Consider the following 23,036-nt stretch of genomic DNA (forward strand, 5'->3'; position numbering starts at 1 on the left):
ATAAACAAATGAGATTTGATAGAATATTAATTTAAGCCTAAATACCAACAATGTCATACTATCAGCAAATGAAATATATTAACTGAAAACTGTTGCATTTGATTTAAGGCCCTATCATGCAAAATGAGAAAAGAGGTCACCCTGGACCTTCAGGGAATCTGTTCTTACAGAAATTTTAATTTTGTTCACAACCCCTGTGAAGAGAAAATAATGAACTGCCTTGCTCAGACTACCAGTCGCACACCGACAGCATTACAGTTCATATTAGCTCATCTACCTATGCAAAATATTCGGCTAAAAGTGCAGTGATGATTGGGACTAGATAGTGTGCTCCTTTACTCTTACTGGAAATCCTATTTCAGTGGAAATGCTCATCTGAGCAAGTATTAATTTTCCTTTTCCCTGAATAAGTGCTATACCATACCATTCTCCTGTTTCAGTCAGATGCAGAAGGAATGGCTTTTGTGTATTTTAAGTGTAATAAAATAGCTCCTTACAGAGCATGAAAGCTGTAAAATAAGGTAGGGTGAGCCATACACACACTCTTTAAAAGACTCTCTGGATCAGTTGCTGACAGCAACTTGTAAGTGCAGAGCCTTTTGGATGCAGTTTGGATACCAAAAATATTCACCCATCCAAACCTTGTACTGCATCTGAAAACCCAGGCCATGACATGCAAACAAAAAGTGTGTGATACAGTTTCAGTCACACATATTTCTAGGCCAGTTGGCCTCAGAGCATGACCAAGAAGCCTGAAGGCTCTGCTTCTGGACATCAGCTGGTCTTTTGCCTTGGTGTCCACCATCTGCTTGACAGCCAAGTTGCTCTGGTTACTGGCTCCTGCATGGACTCTGTGGTCCAAACTCCTCCAAAGCTAAAATTCTTGGAGGCACTACTATTTTAATTCAACTTCCCACATTTCCCCAAGCCTCAGAAAACACCACTTAGCAGCACAAAACAAATGCACTGCAAAGTGGCAACCTTTGCAGGACCATCCTAGTTCAGAACAGATCCCAGCACAAGTCAGGGCTAAACATCAGTTACTCGAGGTCACTGGAATGGTCTCTACCTGCAAAACATATACTTTGAAATGTGCCATTGGGAAGCTGGGCTGCCTCTTTTTTATATTGGTGCAACCAGCTGATTGGAAGTTGCACTGAGGTTGCACAGAGGACATTTTGAAGACTTGCCAAAATCTTTTCTTCAGCCCTTCAATGCTGCTTGGGAGGACAAATAGACAAGCAAAGAAACCTATTGCTAGTGGCTTGGATGGCCTGGTGGTAATAAAAAGTGTCTTCTCCTGTATGAATAGTTTGAGAGATGACAGCACAGTCAGGAATTGTGCCTCAGTTTAGCAGTGTTTTGTTGGTAACGGTTCAACACTCAATAAAATCTGCCTTAGTTTTCCATGTGAAAAGGCCACTTCTCAGGCTCACTTTTTCTGGTTTTGAGAACTCCACAATGGCCTGAAATCATCTCTTTCATGAAAATACCAAAGATCAGTCATGTTCCTACTTACTGAAAAGTGTTATCTAGTTTGTGTGGAAGAGTACCTTACATGAGATATTCATCACACAGAGAGAAATCACTGACTTTCCAACAGCTACAGTGGACATTCATTGACTATTTCTGAGGGTCAATTGACACTGGAGTCGTATGTATTATTTTAACAAATGAGAGTGGTAAAAGCAAATCAAGTCATATACAGGAAATGATGATTTTTCTTTCAGCTTAATGGCAATCTGAAAAAAATCAGCATTTAAGATGACTAAGTTGGTAGCTTGGCTTTAAAAGTATCTTATCCACTACTGAACTTGCAGTTCAAAGATTACCTTCAATATTTTCCTTATAATTTCCTAAGGCATATTTCAAGGGTTGGGTTGGGGTGTTTTTCTATCTAATGGAGTAAAACTGCTTATTTCTGGGGTGTGCAGTGCAGGAACACTTGTGACACCAGTGAGATCTGCAGAAGGCATAGTGTAAGTGCAAAGTATTTTGATAACTTGCACGCTGGTGGCAGAAAGTTTCCTGCTTCTGCTTATTAATGACACTACAAAGTCTTATTTCTTCTCTTCCTACTTTTCTTCCCTCTTTGCTTCTTCATCCCACTCTAATTCTGTCCCACCAACTCATTTTCAGGGTCTATATGGAAAACAGAAACATAATTAAGAGTAAAACTTACAGAGCTTTCAGAAGATGAGAAAAGAAAAAACCCACTTTTGTTCTGGTATGTGGAAGAGACACAACTACTTGTGAGATACAGTATTAACAGCAAAAGGATTCTCAGAGAACCTTGGACATGGCCCAAGTTTTTAATAAGTCAAATCAAATTTCAAGGCAAGGATAACGTAGTTCAGAAGAAAAAAGTCAATGAATATTCTGGAGAGAAATGTGTAAAGATTGTGTGATGAAGTGCTAAGTCAAAAGTGCATTTATATGAAAATTATTCTCCTGATACAAGCAGGCAAAATGAAGACCATGCAAATTTTGCAGAGCCAATCCATCCACCTCCAGAGAAAGTGATGCTTTTTTTTTTTTTTTGGTGTTCCATTTCTTAAGTGGTAGAAATGAGAATATTGTAAAAAGGAAAAGGTTATGTAGCCAGGAGTATTAAACAGCTATGACTGCCTCACTGAAACAACTAGTCTGAATAAAACAGCTTCGTAGTGTAAAAAGCCCAACTTGTAAAAAGAAAAACACTGTAGACTGAGAATCTATAAATAATCTCAACTGGAAAGCTGGCATTCAGCTGGCATAAAATAATTTCCTTTATTTTCAGTCAGTTTGGAAAAGTAGTGGAGGGGTCATTATGTATATTTTTAGTGGATGTTCCTTAATTTTTCACTGTATTTGTATTTCTCTTCAGAGGATTTGGGTTTTTTTTCAGTAAAAAATTTGCATGAGTGTGTAGACATTGTTTGGTTTGTTTGGTTGGTTTTGGTTTTTTTGTTGTTGTTTTTTTGTTTGTTGGTTTGGTTTTGGTTTTTTGGGGGGTTTTTTTGTTTGTTGCTTTTTTTTTTTTAAGAGTATGTTCTGCTGGTTTTTTCCTGTAGATTTCTGTAGCTTGGTACCAGTGAGTCATCAGCATCCATTCTACTGAATTTTCCAAGTGGAGGAAGTACACAACACACATTTTTCATCCTATTATTAGCTTTCACCTTACGTCTTCTTCCTCACTGGGATCAGGTGTGCTTCATTTCTGCTGCCAAGCTGAGTCCTTCTCTTTTTCTGGATTCAGACTGAGGAACTCCCTGCAAATAAAAGTCATGGTGAGAGGCCACAAACAGAACTGAGGCAGTGTCTGAGGTGCCTTTGGGACCAGTGTCACTTAGCAGATCCATTACTGATCTGGAAGATACATGTAAGAAGAATGGTAGCGAAATCTGAAGAAGACTGGAAATAAAAGAACACTAAGAACCAAAAAGTTGTGCAAGAAGAATGGACTATGCATTTCTTATAGGCCAGTAATTTCCTTGCAGAAAGATGTCCTTGGCACTGTTTCCTAACACCTGATTTTTTGGCAAATCCTAAACGGACTACATTGCAACAGTGAGGAACCCTAATTTTTATATCAGTTATGTATGTTTATTGTTTTAAACCCTTCTCTCCCTCCAAAAAAAACCCCAGACAGGCACCAACTACTGAGATTTGAAAATTTCTAAGAAGGATTTCAGGATGGCATGACTTTTACGAGCTTTAAAAGAAAGAACTGAACAACCCAAAATCCAGCAAATAATAAACCTGTTAAAAACAAAACCCTGAAACTATTCCTCTCTTGCTTTTTAGGTTTATCAGAAAGACTGTGTTTTAGCTGCTGTTTTCCCAGTATCCTTATCCTCAAATCTTGGAAAATAGCCAATTTTAAGTGGCACCAGTGGGAATTTTCAAATTCCTTTCTACAGCAGTCCAATGCAACATGAATCACTACTTTCACTTTTGCAGAAAATGCCATCTTTGCATCCATGTTAAAAACTGAAAATTCAAAATCTTTCATACAATGATACTAAATGTTCTTCTTTTTTTTTTTTTTTTTTGAGTTGTTGCCATGGTCTGAGGTGCCAGGAATAATATTCAGCAGGAATAATACTCAGCAGGCCTATGAAGTTGCTCATCATGACAGTGTTCCCAGGTAAAAGCAAAACCTAATATCCATCTTGTCTGACCTGGGTTTAAGCAAACAGCTCTCATCCTGCACTGTTTCATGGTCAGATACCAGGAGGGGAAAAATATTAAAATCTAAAGTGTGCTTGTGTAGTGGTTTGAACGAGGTTTTCCCCCTGAAGCTAAGAAAATGGTACAACCCCAGGGGGTGGTGTCCCCTGGAAGTTTTGAAGTTTTGTCCAGTCTGCACTCCTGTGAAATGTAAACATACCACAAGCAAATGGAAGAGAAGGTTAGTTGTAGTTTGGTTGTAGAAGTGGTAGCCATGTTCTGAGGCCATGAGGAGCAGAGGGCAGAAGCCCCCTGGGGGTGCTTTGGCCGCCCAGCCCCCAGCGGGGGCTTCGGGGACCTGGAACAGCATAAAGCTGGGCTAGGTGCCTGCAGGTGAGAGCTAAGAAAGTTTTCTCCACTGTAAGTGAGCAGAGACAGCAGCAGCAGAAGCAGCATCCAGAGACTCTGGCTAAGAGCCAGGGCGGATAAGAACTGAACCAAGCAGCAAACGGCATGCGCCTCAGAGAGGACTCCTGGAAGGAGAGCCGAGAAAAGAGAGTCAGCAGCAGAGCTGCAGATTTTTGGGGGTAAGAACTGAACCAGACCCCCCAAAACTCCTTTGAGACCTCCGAGAAAGGAGGGAGATGGACTCCTATTAAAGAGAGGAGTCTTGGACATGCAGCACTACAGAGAGAGAGGAGCTGAGAAGCTCAAAAGCGTCCTGAAGCTGGACCGGGATGGAGAGGAATGCAGAGGAGGGTGACCTTGGCCTTCCCCCCCGCCCTCGCCACTGCTGCCAAGGTGGCAGCCTGAAACAGAGCACAGGAGCTCTGGTAGAACTCTTGAGGCAAAGGCTTTCAGCTGAATGCTGCCGAGTTTTGTCCCTGCTGGCAGTCCACAGGTGAGGCCTTCGCTTGGAGTCGAAGGAGAGCCAAGAGGGGTGAAAGGAGACCCCCTTGTGTCTTGAAGACCCTTCATTTGGAGACGATGGGCCAAAGGACTTGGAAATCCCCTTGTGTGTATTGAAAAGAGATTCAGCTCCAACTGCAGCATGGAAGACATGGAGAACCTGCTGCCTTAGAAGATGCTGCTGCTCAGAGTAGAGACTAGAAGGGATCTGTCCTTCTTCCCTCCTGGACTTTTATTTGGAGGGGAGAAGAGATTTGATCCATTGTAAATACTTATGTCATGGTAGAGATAGTTGTGATCGTGTGTATAATGTATTATAATATTTATTTGTACAGTCATTGTAATATATTCCCTTTCCCTGTTTTGAGTCTCATGCTTTGTCTGGAAAAACACATCTTATACTAGGTTGAGATGGGGGAGGGGGCTTAGACTAGAGAATTAGATTTTGGGGATCTCAAACCATGACATATTTGGTAGCAGAGGATGGTTTCGAACTATCTAGATAAAAAAAAGGCAAATAAACATCCTTCATCACTATTATATATAATGGTTACTGAGTGCTTCCCAGGGATGATTGATGTGCATGGAGCAGTGGTCTGCATGTGGAGCAGCTCTTCAGCTGGAGTTAAACTGCACATCTCTCTAAAACCCTCCACAGGATTGATACAGAAACACCACTATCAAGATATGCAGATTAGGCCCCCAAATCTGACAGAACCGTGTGAAATCACTTTTTTTTTTTTTAACCTTTGTTGAAGGCCATTCAGGCAAGTTGCAGTGCACTAGCTCATGCTGTGCTGTGCAGAGTTTCTGGTTTTAACCCAAAATTCCTGCAGAATTGTGTCTGTCTCATCAAACAAAACTCACAATTAACATTTTACTTGTTTCAAACCTATGTCTTTGCTCAACAGAATGACAACATTTCACTATGACTTAATACATGAAAACACACTTATTGCCCCAAAACAATGTTCATCTTGCTCAGCATCTTGTTCAGCAATATCTAGTCTTGGGAGCCTGAAGGATGGCTATGGAAAAAGCTTCCATTCATATATCCTCTTGGTATCCAGGAACCAGCAGCTCAACACTGTTCTAATAACTAGTCTTCAAACCACGATAAGGTGCCAGAATTAATTTTAAGATACACCAGAAGGCTTTATGATAAGACTATTATGATGTTTCATCCTCTTAGTTTACCTGCACCTGACATATAACTGGGGAAAAAATGAAACCCCAGAACTGTAAAAAATTTATGAGAACCCAAAACTGTGAAAAAAAGTACAATGAGAACCCACACAGATTCACTTTGTGGGACATTTTTGTTGTTTCTTTGGGTTTACTATGTCTAATAAACCAAAAATGGGGCCCCTAAACCAAAGATAGGGCTCCTAAAAGACCAACCCCACAGCACAGGGCATTGGTGTAGAAGAGCTGGGAGTCTCTCAGCTCAAACCCGCTACACATAAAACAAATAAAGAACCTGAAGGAAAGAGGGATGGGGAAATAAACACCCAAAAAAACCAGCGGCAGGTGGGAAAACTCGGCGAAATGCCCGTTTCGGGTCACTTTCGCACCGCTGCCAGTGCGGGGGGCGGGTCCAGCTTTTCCCAGCGGCATCCCCGGGTATACCACCATGACTGGGAGGGATAGAGGAGGGAGAAGGGCCCAGAAGAGGGGAACAGATGGGGCCACCGATCTCCTCTATGTCCCCGGTGTCCTCTCAGCGCTGTGCTGCGGTGCTGAGGTACCGCGCCCCGCATCCCTCCCGCGTCCCCCCCGCCGCATCCTTCCCACCCACAGGGCCCCGCCGGCTCCTCCTGACGCCAAGGATGTGTTTTTTCTCGCCGTGCCCCATCAAAGTCCCCTCTGTTATTGAAATATGAGGCCGTTTCCTTCCCGGCAGGGAGGGAGCGAGACCGACGGGGTGGGCCGGGCACCGCCGCCCCGAAGAAACGTCCCTTTGTGAGGGGCAGGAGGGGCCGGTGCCACCCCACCCGGGGGCTCAGGTGCACCCCCCGAGCTCTGGCCCCGGCTCCGAGGGGTGTGGGCAACTCTCCACCGACCGCCGGGGTGCCCCAGCACGGAAGGATGCAATCCGGGAATGGGCACCCAGCCCAAAAATCCTCCCCGTGACCACCAGTACTTCGCTGTTTTACACTGGGGAAATGCATTGCACGTCTTTTTTTTTTTTTTTTTTTTTTTTTTTTTCACTTTTATTGATAGCCACAAACCCTGATATTTCTTTCTCTCAGGCACTCAGTATTCTCTACTCCCCATTCTCCTGGTTTTTTTTACAATTTTTTGTAATTCACACAAGTGCATTACAGAAGGAAATAATAGGTTAAACTTAAATGAAAGTGCTTGTTTTAATATGGAATATATCAACAGAGATGGTATTTTTGGGACTGTCCTGTGCAGGGTCATGATCCCTGTGGGTCCCTTCCAGCTCAGGATATTCCACGATTCCAGGCAGAGGCCTGTTTATTTGCTTGGGGCTTGTTTTGTTTGTGTTTTATTTTTCCTTCCAGTGGGATGTGCTGTGAAGTAGCCGCTGAGACACAGCAGTGGTGACCCCTGCTCAGTGACACCGCCGAAACTGATGTCCCTTCAAATGTGCTTTTGCACCAGGATGTGTCAGGCTCTGGCATTTCCTGATCGAGGAGGATTGATGGGCTGCAGCCTCCTTTTGATGGTGCAGGCTGAGAGTTTGACACCAACAATGATAAAAGCTTAGCAGGGTCCAGACTGAAAAATTATGTTGGAGAGTTGCAGTGGGTGTGACACAGTTACATTCTTCTGTTTAGAGGCAGGAAGGATAAAATTAATCCATAAGACTAAATTGCCTGGGCCACCTGTGTTTTTTAATCTAGCAGATTTTAGAGGTTAAGAATTCCACATACATTTCCTACTGTTTGGAAATGAGGCGTCGAGAACCCTATTTTTTTCAAGTGGAGGAAAGTGACACGTGCTTTAAATAAAAACATTATTTGAGCTCAATTTGCCAACCTGTCGTACATCATTAAGGTCTGGCCTTTTTTTCCCCCTTTTCCTTTCAACTATTGTTGTTTGATTTGGGGTTCAGTTGTTGGTCAGTTGCTTTTTTAAATAAGACACATTTATAGGTACAACAATGTCAGCACCTTTTGCCTACAGTTGTAAGAGGGGAGACTCAATCCTCATGCTTTTCATTCCATGGCATTTAGGGAGCTAAAGGCACATAATGCATGGGTTTTAGCAGACTTTTTTGGGGTTGTATGTCTCATGATGTGGAATGGACACCAATCCAGAAATTTTTGATACTGGAGCAACACTTTGGCCTGAGGTAGTATTCAGAAATTGCATAAAGACTCAGAGCCAACAGTTGCCTGACATTAGGAAGTAGTGCTCTGACATTAGGAAGTAGTGCCCTGAGCAAGGTGTTGTCTGTATTTGGGGTGTAACAAGAGAAGCTGGGTTTGTTTCCTGGATTAATAATTCAATTGGAAATTGGGGATAAAAGAAAAACAGACTGTGATCTTGTTGGGTCCAGTTGTTTCCTCCCCTCTGCACACCCCTTTCATGCATCACTTTCCCCCTGTTTGAAACCAAGTTTCCACCTTCAAAGTTAATGCGGGGTGGAGAGGGTGTGAATAAGGAGCGGGGGCAGGGAATGAGCAGAGGCAAGTGGTCAGAAGTATCATGTTTCTCAGGGTGTCACACACCCTAAATCCCTAAATTCAATGGTCCCTTCATGAGGAACACTACCAACTTCTTTTTTTTTTCCTTCTTTTTTAATTCCTTCCTCCCCCCCACCCTTTTTTTATGTGGTTTTTTTTTGTTTGTTTGTTTGGGGTTTTTTTGTTTGTTTGTTGGTTGGTTTGTTTTTTTTAGCTCCATGTAGTTTTTAGCTCGGGAGTTGTGTGCATACCGAGAAGCTTTTTTAGGTGTGGATCTAGGAGGGCTGGACCTAAGGGGAGAGGACAGGGATCTGGAGGGAGAGGGCAGCGCGCTGGGGCGGGGGTGGCTGAGTGTGGGTTTGTGAAAGAGAGGGAAACGGAATGTGTGGGTTTATTTTTTCCTCCCATTCCTGGGTTCTGAAGGAAGCACATTGAGCTGTAATTAAGAGATCTTGGAGGCGTACTTAACTCATGACGTGTTGCTTTTCTTTTCCTCTCGGTGAGAAAGTGGCTCTCTCTTCCCTGAATCAGGTCCTCTGCCACCCAGAGCCACAAAGAGACACTCGGGACATAGACACACACACGCATACACTGACTTAAGGTGAGCTCCAAAAACTTTCTCCGCACTTCGCTGCCCTCCGTCCCAAACTGCTGGAGAGTTCTGAGAGCATCTCAAGTCGGGAGCTCTGCGCAAGGTAAAAAAAAAGAAAATCAACAAACTAACCAAACTTTTGGAAAAGTTTGTTACTCCTTTGCTTCTCTAAGTCGGATGGGGATCCAGTGAGCAGAGCCCGTGGCATCAACTGCAGGGCTGCACTGGAGGGATTTTTGAGCGATCTGATTTGGCAGCTGAGGCGGGGGGGCGATGGTGAAAGACGGATTGAAACTGGGTACCTTCAGTGTCTTTGACTTTAAGCGCTCTGTATTACCAAAGGAGAGATCAAATTGCAACTGCAGATTCCAGCTGAAAGACAAAAGCTGTGTACCTTTTTTTTTTTCCTTACGTATTTCTCCATCCATTCAGGTGCTTTTAGAAGTTTTTAGGATGTAGGAAAAAGAGGACGGTAGACTGAACAAACATTTCACAGACTGGAAGTAGGTCTGCACAAAGTAGTGCCCATCCCTTTCGAATAAGAAGGTTTTGATAAGATGTGATATGTTGCATGCTGATGTCATGTTTGGCTATTTACTGTCAGAGAAAGCCTGAATAACATTTGGCACAGGTTTCTGTACCATCTCCACTCACCAAGAAAGTTTGATGCTGCAGCATTTAACATGTGTAGCTGCACGTTAGCTGATTCATGGCTGTGGGAATTGTATCATTTTACTGTTTGTTTGGGTTTTGGGGTCAAACACATATAAAGTTGTCATTCTAAATGTTTTTCATGGCAAAACTACTTGTGTGGTAGGTATAGATAGAAAGGGCTGGAAAGCATTTGTGTGTTTGAATCAAGGAGATTTATTGCTATTTGTATGTAATTAGTGAGGGTTTAATTACTGCTGGGATCTTCCAGGGCAGAAAGTGCTGCCATGTAAATGGCTGTGCGATGTCATGTAAATGATATAACACCTCTAGGAGGCTCTGGGAACCTAGCAATGTGTCCAAGAGAATCGTGTGGGTAATTAACAGCAATGAGTTCATATTAATGGCTACCAAGGCTGTTTTAGTGCCTAAATGTGGAAAGAAGCAATCTGGGAAGGGTCCTGTTTTGTTAGGGAAATATTGCTAGAAATATTTATGATGTGGTAGCTGAGAACACAGATGCAGTGAGGCTGTGTAACTATGGATACACACCCTCTCCATAAACACAGTATCTAGAGGCAGGTTATTTTCAGCATGGGGAGAAATGTATCATAAGCAGGAAAATTATCCTTAGCTCCGGTGAAGAGGGAACCAGGAGTCTGTAGCCTCGTGTTAAGGCGTGTCATACAGGATGCTAAATCTTTGTGCTGCACAGAGACAGCTCATGCTTCCTTGGATTTTCATATCCAGTGAAGCCTATAAAGCATAGCTAAGTCAAGTTTCTCTGAGTGTGTTATCTGAGAATCTAACCCTCGTATATTTATGGGTATTACATTTGGTGTCAAGGTCAAAGGGAAGAACACAGAATGTAGAAAGGAACAGAAAGAAAGTGGGGGGAAAATATCAATTTGTGATACTTTTCAATGCAGTGGTTAGAGCAAAGTAGGGACAGAAGTGTAGAGAACAGCTTTTTCAAGTTAAACAAAAATAAAAGTCTGTGTAATAATCAAGACATTGCCAGTCTGCACTGAAATTGTGCCAAAAGGCCTGTCTTCCTAATGAGAATCCTGAATGTATAGGCAGATTCCACTAAGAAACACCAAAAAAGCCCTGTGTCATTATGAAGAAAAGTGTTATCCACAGAAATGTCCTCTTCAGAGAATTACACTGGCAGTGTAAATCACAGCAAAGCATCCTTTCACTATAAACATAGCAGGTTCAGTTTCCCCTTAGCTTCAGTGAGCATGGTTAAAACAACCTACTAAAAAAACCTACCAATCAACCTAAAAAAACCAAAACCAAAACAAAAAGACCCCCTAAAGTTTTGAGGCAGGGGGAGAAGAGGTTTCAGAACCTCTTGAGGCAGAGTGGAGAGTTTTCTGTTGCATGGTGGAGTGCATTTTATTTCTAAAGTTTGTAATAATGGTAAGAAGAGCTTTTTCTACTGCAGGTCCCCAGCCTTTCTGATTTTATGCTCATATGTGACTAAAAGTAATATTTTTACCCACTATTGATCACAACCTGGAGCTAAAAGAACCATTATCAATACTTAATGAAGTTGTTCAACTTCCCTACCCCTCAGTAAAAGCCTGGAAATAATATGGACCACTCTTTAAAAAGTGTTTTTAGGATCTTCAAGTGAAGAGAGACTTTGCAATTGCTTATATTTAAAAATATTAAACGTTTTCCAATTCACTACAAGGATTAAAGTGTGAGAACTGAAATTAATATTTTCTGCTTCTCATTTGCCTTTTCACTGAAGCAGTACTTAAACTATCTTTGGAAGTTGAAGTATTTTGCATTTCATTGTAAACCTGACAGTGTATTTCATTGCTTAAAACTCTATGGAAATTAAAATTTTTTTGGGAAAAAAAAAGTTATTTTCATATGACAAGCTGCTTCTGTTGGTTGTGAGGAAGTATTAGACATTCTGTCTCTGCCGTTAGTAACTGTAGTATACAGTGCTGCACTTGAAAAGGGAGCTTGTAACTTGTAGGTAACAAAATGTTCTTTGGGGGAAAAAAAATAAAAAAGCCTGAATATACTTAGGATTTCAATCAATCGTGTTTAAGGAAGATTAGAGGAAACAGCTGGCTAAACAAATATTAGGTGTAGAGTGGATGCAGTGGTATAAATTAATAATGCAGTTCTTTATCTGCTGTATGAATGGGAGGTTTTGTGGAGATAAGGCGATTTAACACGGTCACCACATGCCACCTAGTGGATATTGACCAGTCTTTTGGCAGATTTTTCTATTATTCACAACATCTGTAACTAATTCAGGTGCTATTTAACTGTAAGTGATTAGTTTTTTCGTGTTTACCATTAAAAAAATATCAGCTGGGGTTTTTGTTTTCTGTTTTTTATTTTAATAGATTTTTACGGGAGGTTATTTCTGCTTTTTAAGTGCCCATTAGACTAGACAAAATCAGTTCATCTTTTATTTATAATTTACCACTAACATCTATTTCCAAAGACTTGTTAAATCACTCAGTGACAAATATCCACAACTTAGCACTTGGTTGGATGTACTGAGCTGTTGCTGCAAAAGTGGAAAGATGTCTGTACAAATATTTTGTCAGCAGTTTTGTTCAGCAGTCAGAATTTCAAAGCTCCTTCCAGAAAAAACTCTTTTGTTACTTAGAATGTGCTTTTGTTAACCCCACTTTTGTTTTATCCCTGAATATTTTGTCAATGATAGCCATGGATAAAGAAAATATTGTATTATTTCTGATGGCTTATAAAAGGTCATAAACCCTCCCCATCTTTTTCCCCACCTGCCATTTATCTCCACCTCCTTCAGACATTGCACACACTCACAGCTTAGACTGTCCTTTCTCTTTACTAGGGAAAGGAAAATTGCCTTTTTTTTTTTTTCCCACTGGATTGTTTATTCGCTGGTGGATGTTCAGGTGCTGTCATTTCTTATATCTCTAAAAAGAATCCCATCAAATTACAAAGTTTTAAGCAGGCAAACATGCATTTGGACATACTTTGTGATCAGCTTTATGCTATGTGACCAGCTTACATGCTTCTACTTCCTAAACTTTTTTAAAATGTCACCATCACCACAGCTTCCACTGCAGTCATACTCTGGGTAGCCAAAGTAGGAGATGAATCCATGGTTCTGACACCACATTTTTCAAGTAGGTGCCACAATGGCTACTGAAGCAAAATACATGTCAAAATCAAGCTTCCTGTGCTTTGCTTTCCCCTGATTTTCATCATTGAACAGATTTTCATCATTGAACAGTCAATCAAATGGCAACATTACACTTAGCAGAACAAACAGTTTCTATGTCCTGCTCATTCTCTTAGCTTTGAAAGCATTTCTTTTTTTCTTTTAATTAGGACAACAGAATTGATGTCTTAAACAGTATCAATAGCTCTGAAAACAAATATTTAATACGTGCATTAAGAAGTCACACAGCAGTTACCTGCACTGATTCTCTGAAAACTTTTCTCAAGGTTTACACAACATACCATAGGAGGTTGTTAACACGAGGCACAAGGTGTCAGCTAAAGTGAGGGAAATCTACTTTTCCATTAATCAGGCAAAGTTTATGAATTAAAGTCTAGGAAGGTAAAATACCATAGCAGCAAATGGGCTAATTGGCTGGATTCTCTGCTTCATAGGTGACTTACCTGTCTTTTTAGCTCTGAAAGATTTATCTGCACGTTGTTATTTTCAAACTATGTTTCCAGATTTCCAAATGTCTGAAGCAAAATGTGAAGTCTTACTAAGTGTTTGTAACTTGTTTCTCTAATGGCTTTGATTATACAGACATAAAATGGGTGGGGCAAAGCATGACAGATTTTATTGCAAATCTTGCAAGCAGGCACTTTTTTTTGTTTGGTTTGGTTATTTTGTTCAGATGTTGTTGAATATATTCTTTGATTGGTTTCATTGGAACAGATTTTCACTGGTGCACTTCAAATACAGTTGGACTTGATCTTAAAGGTGTTTTCCAACCTGAATAATTCTAAGAATGTATTAATGCAGTGACTGTGTATTTGTCTGGTTGTGGATGTTGTGGTGTGCCTGGTCACAGGTATCATGCCATGTTGCTCTGATGTACTTTGGGGATTTAATGGTCATCTCTGTGAGCCAAGAACCAAGGAGAGACAATAAAAGTGTTGATATATCAAAGGGTTTCTAGATTTTGCCCAGCTGAAAGAGTGAAGGGATAGAACAGTAATTCAGCAATTATAGATGCAATCAATGTAGCCAATGAATGGGTTGTTGCTTCCCGTTTCCAGGCATTTCACTCTGTTTTCCCCCATGAGCAGGCTGAGAGAAGCAGCCTCCATATCTGTTTTTTTTAATGTAAGTTCAGCTCTGATCAAATCAGATAGTAAGAAAAACTTTCAAATCCAGTAGGCCATTCTCCAACAGGATGGGAGAATAATAGTGGCCACTCTAACATCCTCATAAACAAGCCAGGGAGATATTGTCTTGATTAAAGTAGTGTGACGTGTTTTCAAAACTGATTAGGAAACAAATATCTCACTGTGAAAACAGAAGCTCATTTTAAATAGGATTTTGCCAGGACTAGTCAGCATTGATACTCTCAAGGTTTTCATTAGTAACTTGGATAAGTGAATAGAAAGTATGCATAGGTTTTTAGAAAATGCAAAGTAGGAAGGGACTTTGAAGTTAAAATTTTTTTACCAGACTAGAGAAAAAAATGGGGAAAAAAGTTTAAAAAAACAGAATGTGGTAAACTTTGGCAGAAATAAAACAACCCACGAAGATGTTTTGGCATCTAAAGAAGCAGAAGAGTGTTTAACAAAATCCAAAGAGGTTAATGAGTGTTCACAATTTGTGGGTCAAGACGGTAACACTTCCTTCTTGAACGTAGAGATTCAAACATATTATCTCTGCAGACACAGTTCAGTCCAATCTGACTTCAAAACTCACCTGGGTGTACGGAACTTGGCAATTACTTATTTTCAATCATGTACTGCAATTCTGAGACAGAAGCAGCATCCTTGCCTATGCGTATCACTGTTCTGAGGGATAGCTGATAAAAACTTTAGATTTACTGTTTCTCAAGACGTATCAAGCAGCAAAAAATATGCAGAGAGTTGTGAGATAACTTCACTTGAATAGAACTTAGCAAAGGAATAACGGGCATCTATCAGAAAATTAAACTACCACGCTTATGGAAAAGTGTCAAGAGAAAGCACAGACATTTATTTCCAGACCAGGAGATGTAGATCTTGTAAGGGTGACCTCTATTTGGTGCATCTGATGATTGATGGAGATTCTATTGTTTTATCTGAGGAATGCTGGTTCAGGACTGCACCATTACTGAATTACTGCAATCTGTTTGTTTCCTGACATTGTACTGGGGAAATGTACTTTATTTCTAGCTGATTGTGTGTTTCTTCAAAACTGTATTTATTTCTGTGACTTGTAGTTTGCAAAATAATCATGTCAGAGAACAACCCTCCTTCTGCAATGATATTCATTGACTCTTTATTATTACTTCAGAAACTGCTATGGAACTATGATTTATAGGTTTTATGACTTTTTAAAATATATATATGTATGTTAGTACCAACTGTCCAGTTTATATTGAGTTTCCCACATAAAAGGAAACCAAAATCATATCGATATAAGTGTAGAAATGGTGACCACATGTTGGAGGACAAGAGCTCACCTTATAAACCTCCAAAGAGAGGGAGGTAGGTGTCTCTAATGTGAAAGCACACCATCTTTTAAGTCCCTTTGATATCAAATAGCCAATTTAGCATATTTTTTATGTCAGGCTTGAATATTCCCTAAACTGTCACCCCAAGTCGTCAGAAATCCAGAATCTTGGTTCAATAAATCTTAGCTCTCTGTTTATGCCACCCAATTAAATGTTTTCAAGTTCAGTTTAAATGTTCAAATAAGTATGAGCAAAAGGAAAATGAAACACTCTGCTTGTCAACAGATGTAACTTTTTATTCTCATGTTTTTAGGATGCATGTTGTCATTTTAGGAAATTGTGAAAAAGGCAATTCTGATTCTCTGTGGGTACATAAACTCTCCCCAGACTTTAGTGAGTACAATAGAGCACACAGGAAATACCTGTGGGTTTACCTCAAGGAGAATTTGGTTCACACTCCTCTGTCATGGAAGTTTAAATATGGCAGATGGCCTAGAAAGCATAACAGTCTACTCTTACAATTCCCACAACATTTTTTGGATTTGTTTTATTAGGTCATCAGTTTTGAAGTCATAATTTTAGATAACAGTCTTGACTCCCAGTAAGAAAATCTTTTGACCTTTGTGCTTATAATGGAAAGCTTGAATATGTGAACTGCAGAGGCAAGTTAGAGAGAGTAAAGAAGAAAAAAGGAGAAGATATTACAGAATTATGCCAAACCTCCAGTCTAGCATCATTCCCTGTTGCCTTTTGAGGAAAAAGGAAGAAGAGCAAAAATACTGGGAAAGAAGGAGTGAAGTTAAACTAAATTGCACTAATTGTTTTTCCTCACACAAGAATAGAGAGTAGGAAGCTCCACTCTTCTGTGCAGGGTAACTACTGCTGTGAAATGTTGAACAGGCCTCCTAGAACTGTGTTTAGCTGAAGGAAGCAAAGAAAGACAGCATACAGAAAACATGAGACTCATTTACACTGTGTTTTTCAATTGAGTCTTCAATTTCTTATCATGCAGCCCTTAATTGCTCTTGGCTTTGACCTTTAATGCAATTCTCCAGCACTAAACTGATCAGCATCTCAAGATTGACTCAGGAAGCTGTGGCTGCATCATGGTTGATTCAGTGCTAGAAGAGCCTTTTGAATCGCTATCTTTCATCTCAAAATGACCTCAGATATATCCATATAGTGCATTGCTTGGACAGTGAGGAATGAGCCAAGAAATTTGCCTGTGATGCTGACCTTTGCTTTACTCTTTCTCAAATAAAATCACAGTAGGGGATAGCCAAAGGTCCACAGGCACAAAATAGACCATTACCAACAAGTTAGTGTTTGTTGTATACTTGTGATACAGTTTGTCATTTCACTGCTGCAGGAATTCTGGTGTGATTACAGTCAGTCTCTATTGAAAAGCTGAAGACCAGCACCTCACTGGTTATATCTCCCTGCCACTCAAACTGATAACTTCTCAGTTCATAATGGAGTGCCCACAGAGGACTTCCAGGGAATCACTATTGCCATCTTAGTTCCTTTCTGTTTCAAGGGGAGAACTATGCTTGCTGTATTAGCAGAGAATAGAGCACAACATCAATTTGAGGTTGAGGCACCTGAAAACAAATAACAATTGTTATCTTTTAATTATGTATTACTTGCAACATGGAAGAAAGCATTGCTGAGCAGTTAGAACATTTTACTGTAAAGATATTTCACTGTGGATTATAATGAAGGAAGTCCAGAGGAACTGCGTGAAGAGTCCATCTCAATCATTGACCATTGCTCAGTTGATACAATATCACTGTTTTTATGCAAGCTCAGAGTTCCAATAGGATTTATGAGTTTTACTGAATCACAGCAAGCCAGTCACTGAGCCCAGAGCAACAATTCCACTAGAAGCTGGAATAATTCTCAGCCCTCATATTGATTTGGGGCTGCCATTGTCCACAGTACTTCAAATAGTGATTATTCCAAATACAGAAGAGATGTTAAAAGTAAATGTGATTAAAATAAAATAATCCAGGCTGCTGAGAGTACTGGGAATTCTGAAGGTTAAAAAAAAAAAAAAAAGGAAAAGGTATTAATTTGCCCCAGAAACTTTCCAACTCACTTATAGAAAAAATACAAAAAACTACACAGAGAAGATGTAGAAACAACAATAAAACCTACAAAAAAATGCCTACAGCTTGTCACTTATAAACAACACATTTTAGTGCTCGAAGTTAAAACTAAAAAAATACATGTAGTAATAGAAATTATATATGGAAATTTATGCAACTTTTTTCAATGCATTGGAACCCCTGATATTCACCTTGTTTAAGATACATTGAATGTCAATGCCATGCATTTACTTTACAAAGATATAAATATCTGCACAAGTGGAAGGCAAATAAAAATCTGGTCAAAAAGTTTTGAGCAATGAGGTTATTGTTTTATCTGAAGAAGACAAAAAAAGGCAGCTCTGGCCCATGCTTTGTTGAAAATAATCATACAACTTTCCATTATTTACTTTTCCAAAGGTTAATACAGCAGCCTGAAAAATGTTAAATAATTACAGTGAAGGTTGTCGATGCTAATGTCTTCTGACCATTGACTCAGAGGCCAATAACATTCATTTTGATTTCTTAACTTCATTTTCCTTTTAAAGTATCTCTAGCTTCTGAAATTTTTAATTTATAATTTTGTAGACATAATTGCAATACTTTTAGGTACATTTATTCAGAGTAGGTAAAATTATTCCATATATTGGCCAACCACATCATCTAGCCTGTCAGTGTGTCTTGTAACACATCCCCTCTCCTTGAGTTAGATGGATTGCCACTGTTTGTAAAGGGTTCAGTTACCAGAACACATGATCTCCTCTGCACCAAGGCATTGGAAAGTGGCTAATCCAAGACAAAGAAAAAAAATTCAAGACCAAGCCAAACCTGGAAAGCCACTGCATTGGAAATATACCTCACATCATCACCCATGTCAACTCATTTCCCTCTTATTCAGCCCAGTTGGTGCAATGCCTCTCGTATTTATTTCATAAGGACTATGGGGGCCAGGGCGCCATTATTAACACCGTTAATTGCACCCCCAAGTTACTTTGGTATTAGTACACTATGCTCATATTTTAAGCTACTTATTGCATAAAGAAGATACTAGGGATTTTAGATCTAGTGTATTCAAGGTTTTAGCATGAGTACATTTCTGACTTTGGAGTTTCTGTTGGAGGAAAACCAGGGTGAACTTGGACATACAGCTGGAAAAGATGCTTTCAGAATCATGATGTCTGTCTGATCTTATCCTTGTTATGGGCAGATATGGTGATGGTCTTTAGGGTCATTTCCAATCCAAACCATCCTATGTGTGATTCTATGATTCTCTCTACCTGTTCACTGTAGTTCATTTAGGGGAACTGAGTGATTCTGCAGAAGCTGTTACCCATGAAAGTGTTAATGGTGTTGTATTTAAACAGGAATTGCTACACTTCTGACACTATACTTAACTTTTTTGAAACAAATAGGAGCTGTGGGCTTCCCTGAGAGAAGCTTTTCCAGGCACAACATTGCAGGTTCCTCCAGGGACCACAGAGGTTCTTTCTACAAGCTCATATTAAGCAGGTTTTCTTCAGAACCATGAAAATAATTTGTAGTTCTTGCAAATCACTTAATTAGCATTACAGAGATAGCAACTTGCATGAAGCCATTTGATACAAGTGGATGTGAATTTAAAATTATACATATATTTATATTTTTTAATAAAAACACGTTCAACAGTTTCAAAGCAAGGAGAAATCTTATGGGTGTTTCTTGTACACATCCGTTGTGCAGAGAATTCTGCCTATGCCAATATGCACAGATGGTGACAGACTCAGTTTGCAGTGTCTGTGCAGTGACTGTGTCGTGTACACTGCTGAGAGGTATTGCACAGTCACCACAAGACTCAAGCAACAGACCAGCAAGGAACACTTTGACAGAAAGCATTTTCAGGTCAGGGTGCTTTCTCATCTACCCTGCACTGCTGAAGATGTTTCTCAGATTTATAGCATAACACTGCAGTAAGATGTGGATGTGTCTTCTGGAATTAATAACTTTGCTTCAGTGACCGAGAAGTAGAGATGATGTTGTTTAACCACTCCTCTTGCCTGCTAAAAATCAAATATTTATCTTTGACAGTACCCACTACTCTGTTTTGCCAGTGCCAAAAAGTTGGGTCACTTTTCCTTTTTTCTGATGGCCAGCAAAAGGAAAAGTGGGCCTGCACAGTTACTATTGTCTTTTTCTTTATCCTTGTAAAACATTGAGAACCAGAATTCTCAAATGCCTTCATATGCTTCAGAAAGGTTTACCTTAGTTTTGTTGGGGTTTGAGTTTTTTCCCCGGTTGTTTTTTGTTTGTGGGTTGTTGTTTTGGTTTGGTTTTTTTTTGGAGGGGGGGGGTTGGGGGAGAATTTCTTGTATTTTGGTCTGGAATTTTGGGAGGGGGATTTTTTAATATTTTTTGATTTTGTTAATTTCTTTTTCATAGGTTTTTGGGGGGTATTTTTTCAGGTAGTAACATTGTCCTAGGTGTTCTAGAACATTTAGAGGATCTACTTCTAGATGTCCTAGAGAACACTAGATAGTTTGATTTTATCCTTTTATATTCTGACCATACAAACACAAGGAAGGGGGATTTTGAAGCTGGAGGGGAACACACAGGTGGAAAGATAGTAGAAAAAATTTAAAACTTTTCACTGAGGAAATGAAATCTTCTGAGGAAAGGTAAAAAAATATCACTTTAGATAAAATCACAGTTGACTGAGAAAGTGCAGATGCTTAGAAGTTTGAAGTGAGCACAGAGAGGCTGGATACTGGATCATAGTCCTGGGAGTTCTTTCTTCCTGAGATTTACTGCTTGTTATGCCATGGCACAGCAGGGAGCTGCAGGATGTCCTCCCTGAGCAGCAAGTGAGGCCTTTCACTGCAAACACATCTTTTATCCCCAGATTGAATAACAAGACAGAAAATAGTTTCTTACAGGATTTTATTTAAAGATAAATAAATGGTAAATAAATGTTAAAATTTATGAAGAATTATAAAGAAAGAAATCAGCTGAAGTCCAAATATCACTTCTGAATTCAGAGCACACAAGGAAAGTCTGTGTTGTAGTCCAGGTGCTGCTATTTATAGCTTATGCATTCAGAGTTTACACTAGAAATGAGTTTATAATGGAAAATATTTCAAGTTATGAGTGTGCCAGTATCTTTTTTCCAACAAAATCTAATTTGAGACATTTAAACAGAGGTGTTTGGAACAGATGACTAGTGGGAAGCACTTTTTTTTCTTCTTTTCTCATGACCAATTTGAAATCCTTCAGAAAATATGTGTGCCAACCCTTTTATAGTAATAATGAGGGGGATTTCTTGGCTTTTAAATAGCATCTGACTTTAGAGCCTTTGATATCCCAGTTGCAAAATAGTGGTCACCCACTAACTCACACAGTAACTGTGAGGAACTGCTCACAGACACTGCATTCTAGTTTTGGTTTTCTCCTTTTACTTTCAAGGGATGTGACCTGTTGCAACCATTTAGACCATACCTAGAACTGAAGTCCCAACCAGATCCTCAGCCAAAAACTGTTCCCCTCAGCTCCTCGCCCCCATTCTTGGAGAAAAAAAAAAAAAAAAGGAAATTGTTTTTGCTACAATTTCTGTCCCCTTCCCATGGAAGAGAAGGTATCACATTCCTTTAATTGATTTTCACTGCAGCACATCTGAGAAGCTGTGACTCCCTGAGACTGAAATGCCTCTGGTATCTAACGGCAGGAATTGTGTTCCTCTTGACACTGACAAAGATCAAAGATAAATGCCTCGAGTTAGTCTAGAAGTGCAAGGCAAATGGTCCTCACTCTACATTTGTGTAAAGCAGATCCATGACTATACCTCAAAAGCTGTGAAGTGTAAATTTCAGATTAAAACAGCGGGGTTCAAAGGCATTAGTCCTGTATAGTGTAATCTCTTAGTGGCATGTTGGAGGTGCAAAATTTATCTTCATTAAATGCAGGGTTTATATGAATGCTTTTATGTCTATGTCAGCTTTAATTAGAGCACTGACCTGATTTTTACGAAGAGACTTCTACTGTCTACAGCCTTTTCAGGGAGACTGGGTTATTAAAGATCTCATCTATTATATTTATTTTTCTCAGATTATTTCATTTTGATGCTCAAGAAACTGCTTTTTAAACAGTATAGATTCCTCAAATTAACCAAAAGAAAAGGGCGTTTTCAAAGATTGCTATCATGTGACAGCAAATGAAAACATATTTTTTAATGTGCTAATGTCAGTGACATTTTCTTTACTACTTTTTGCTGTATTAGCAGCTATGGCCCCTAAAATGAGAAACTTCTCCCTTTGGATATGTGGTTCCTGTGAGAATGTTAAAATAACTGTTCTACATGAATAACCCATTTTAGAAACAGATTAACCACCAAATAAGTATGAAGGAGGGGTGGACATGGAGGTTGCATCTGGGACCTGCTCATGCCCAGCCTGTGAGATTCCATTCCCAGAGAACAGCAAGTTAATATTTTGTGAATATTAATTTTTTTAATGTCTTGAGGATTCAAGAGAGAAAAAGAGAGACAAATTGTTTCAGTGAAGGTTTCATGTTCGGTAATTTCTCTCCTTGTCTCGAATAGACATCTCTGGAAAGAGGATGACAAAATTTCTGCAAGATAGGTAGTCTTATCAGCTTTTACTGGTGCAACCATGTCAACCAAAAACACATCTTGCATTGTCAGAGTGTGTTCAACAGTTGGAATTTGAATAATGGTCATCCACATATATGTATATATACATATATACACACATATATATATGAAAATATGTGTGTATATATACACAAATAGCAATGCCTATGTGCAGTGGAGCACATTAGAAGGGTTTCAGCTTTTTTCCTGTTATATCTTAGGCAGAGCATCTGCTCTCCGGTTCACAGTAGCAGCATCCACTGCTGCGGTAAGTACCCCATTGTGGCCAAAATAGATGCAAGTTCCTGGGCTGGTTCAAGCAAACCAGCTTGGCAGGTTTTTCTCCAAGACAGCCATGGGTGCAGGAGAGCAGGACTTAGGGTCTGTAGTTGCTCTACAGGTCATTGATACCATGACACAAGTGCAAAAAACCTGTGCTTTTTATAATAAGAGCTCACTTTCCTCACCAGCTGCTACCAATTATGCTTTGGGAGGCTTTTTTGCCCCCTCTTACAGCTATGCCTACACTAGGACTGACCTGTCAGCATTGCTCTACCCATCTAACTAAATCAACAAACCTTCTTTAGTGTAGATTAAACTTAATTAGGGATTAGCACAGCTCCCAGTCTCTTGTTTGGCAGCCCTCAGGCTGAGAGGTGGAGCTCTGCTAGGGTTAGTTTATGGAGGCCTCCACAGGGATAGGTTTGGGAATTT

This window comes from Manacus vitellinus, unplaced genomic scaffold (genome assembly GCF_001715985.3).
Source record: "Manacus vitellinus isolate BGI_N305 unplaced genomic scaffold, ASM171598v3 scaffold_23_pilon, whole genome shotgun sequence".
NCBI lineage: Eukaryota > Metazoa > Chordata > Aves > Passeriformes > Pipridae > Manacus > Manacus vitellinus.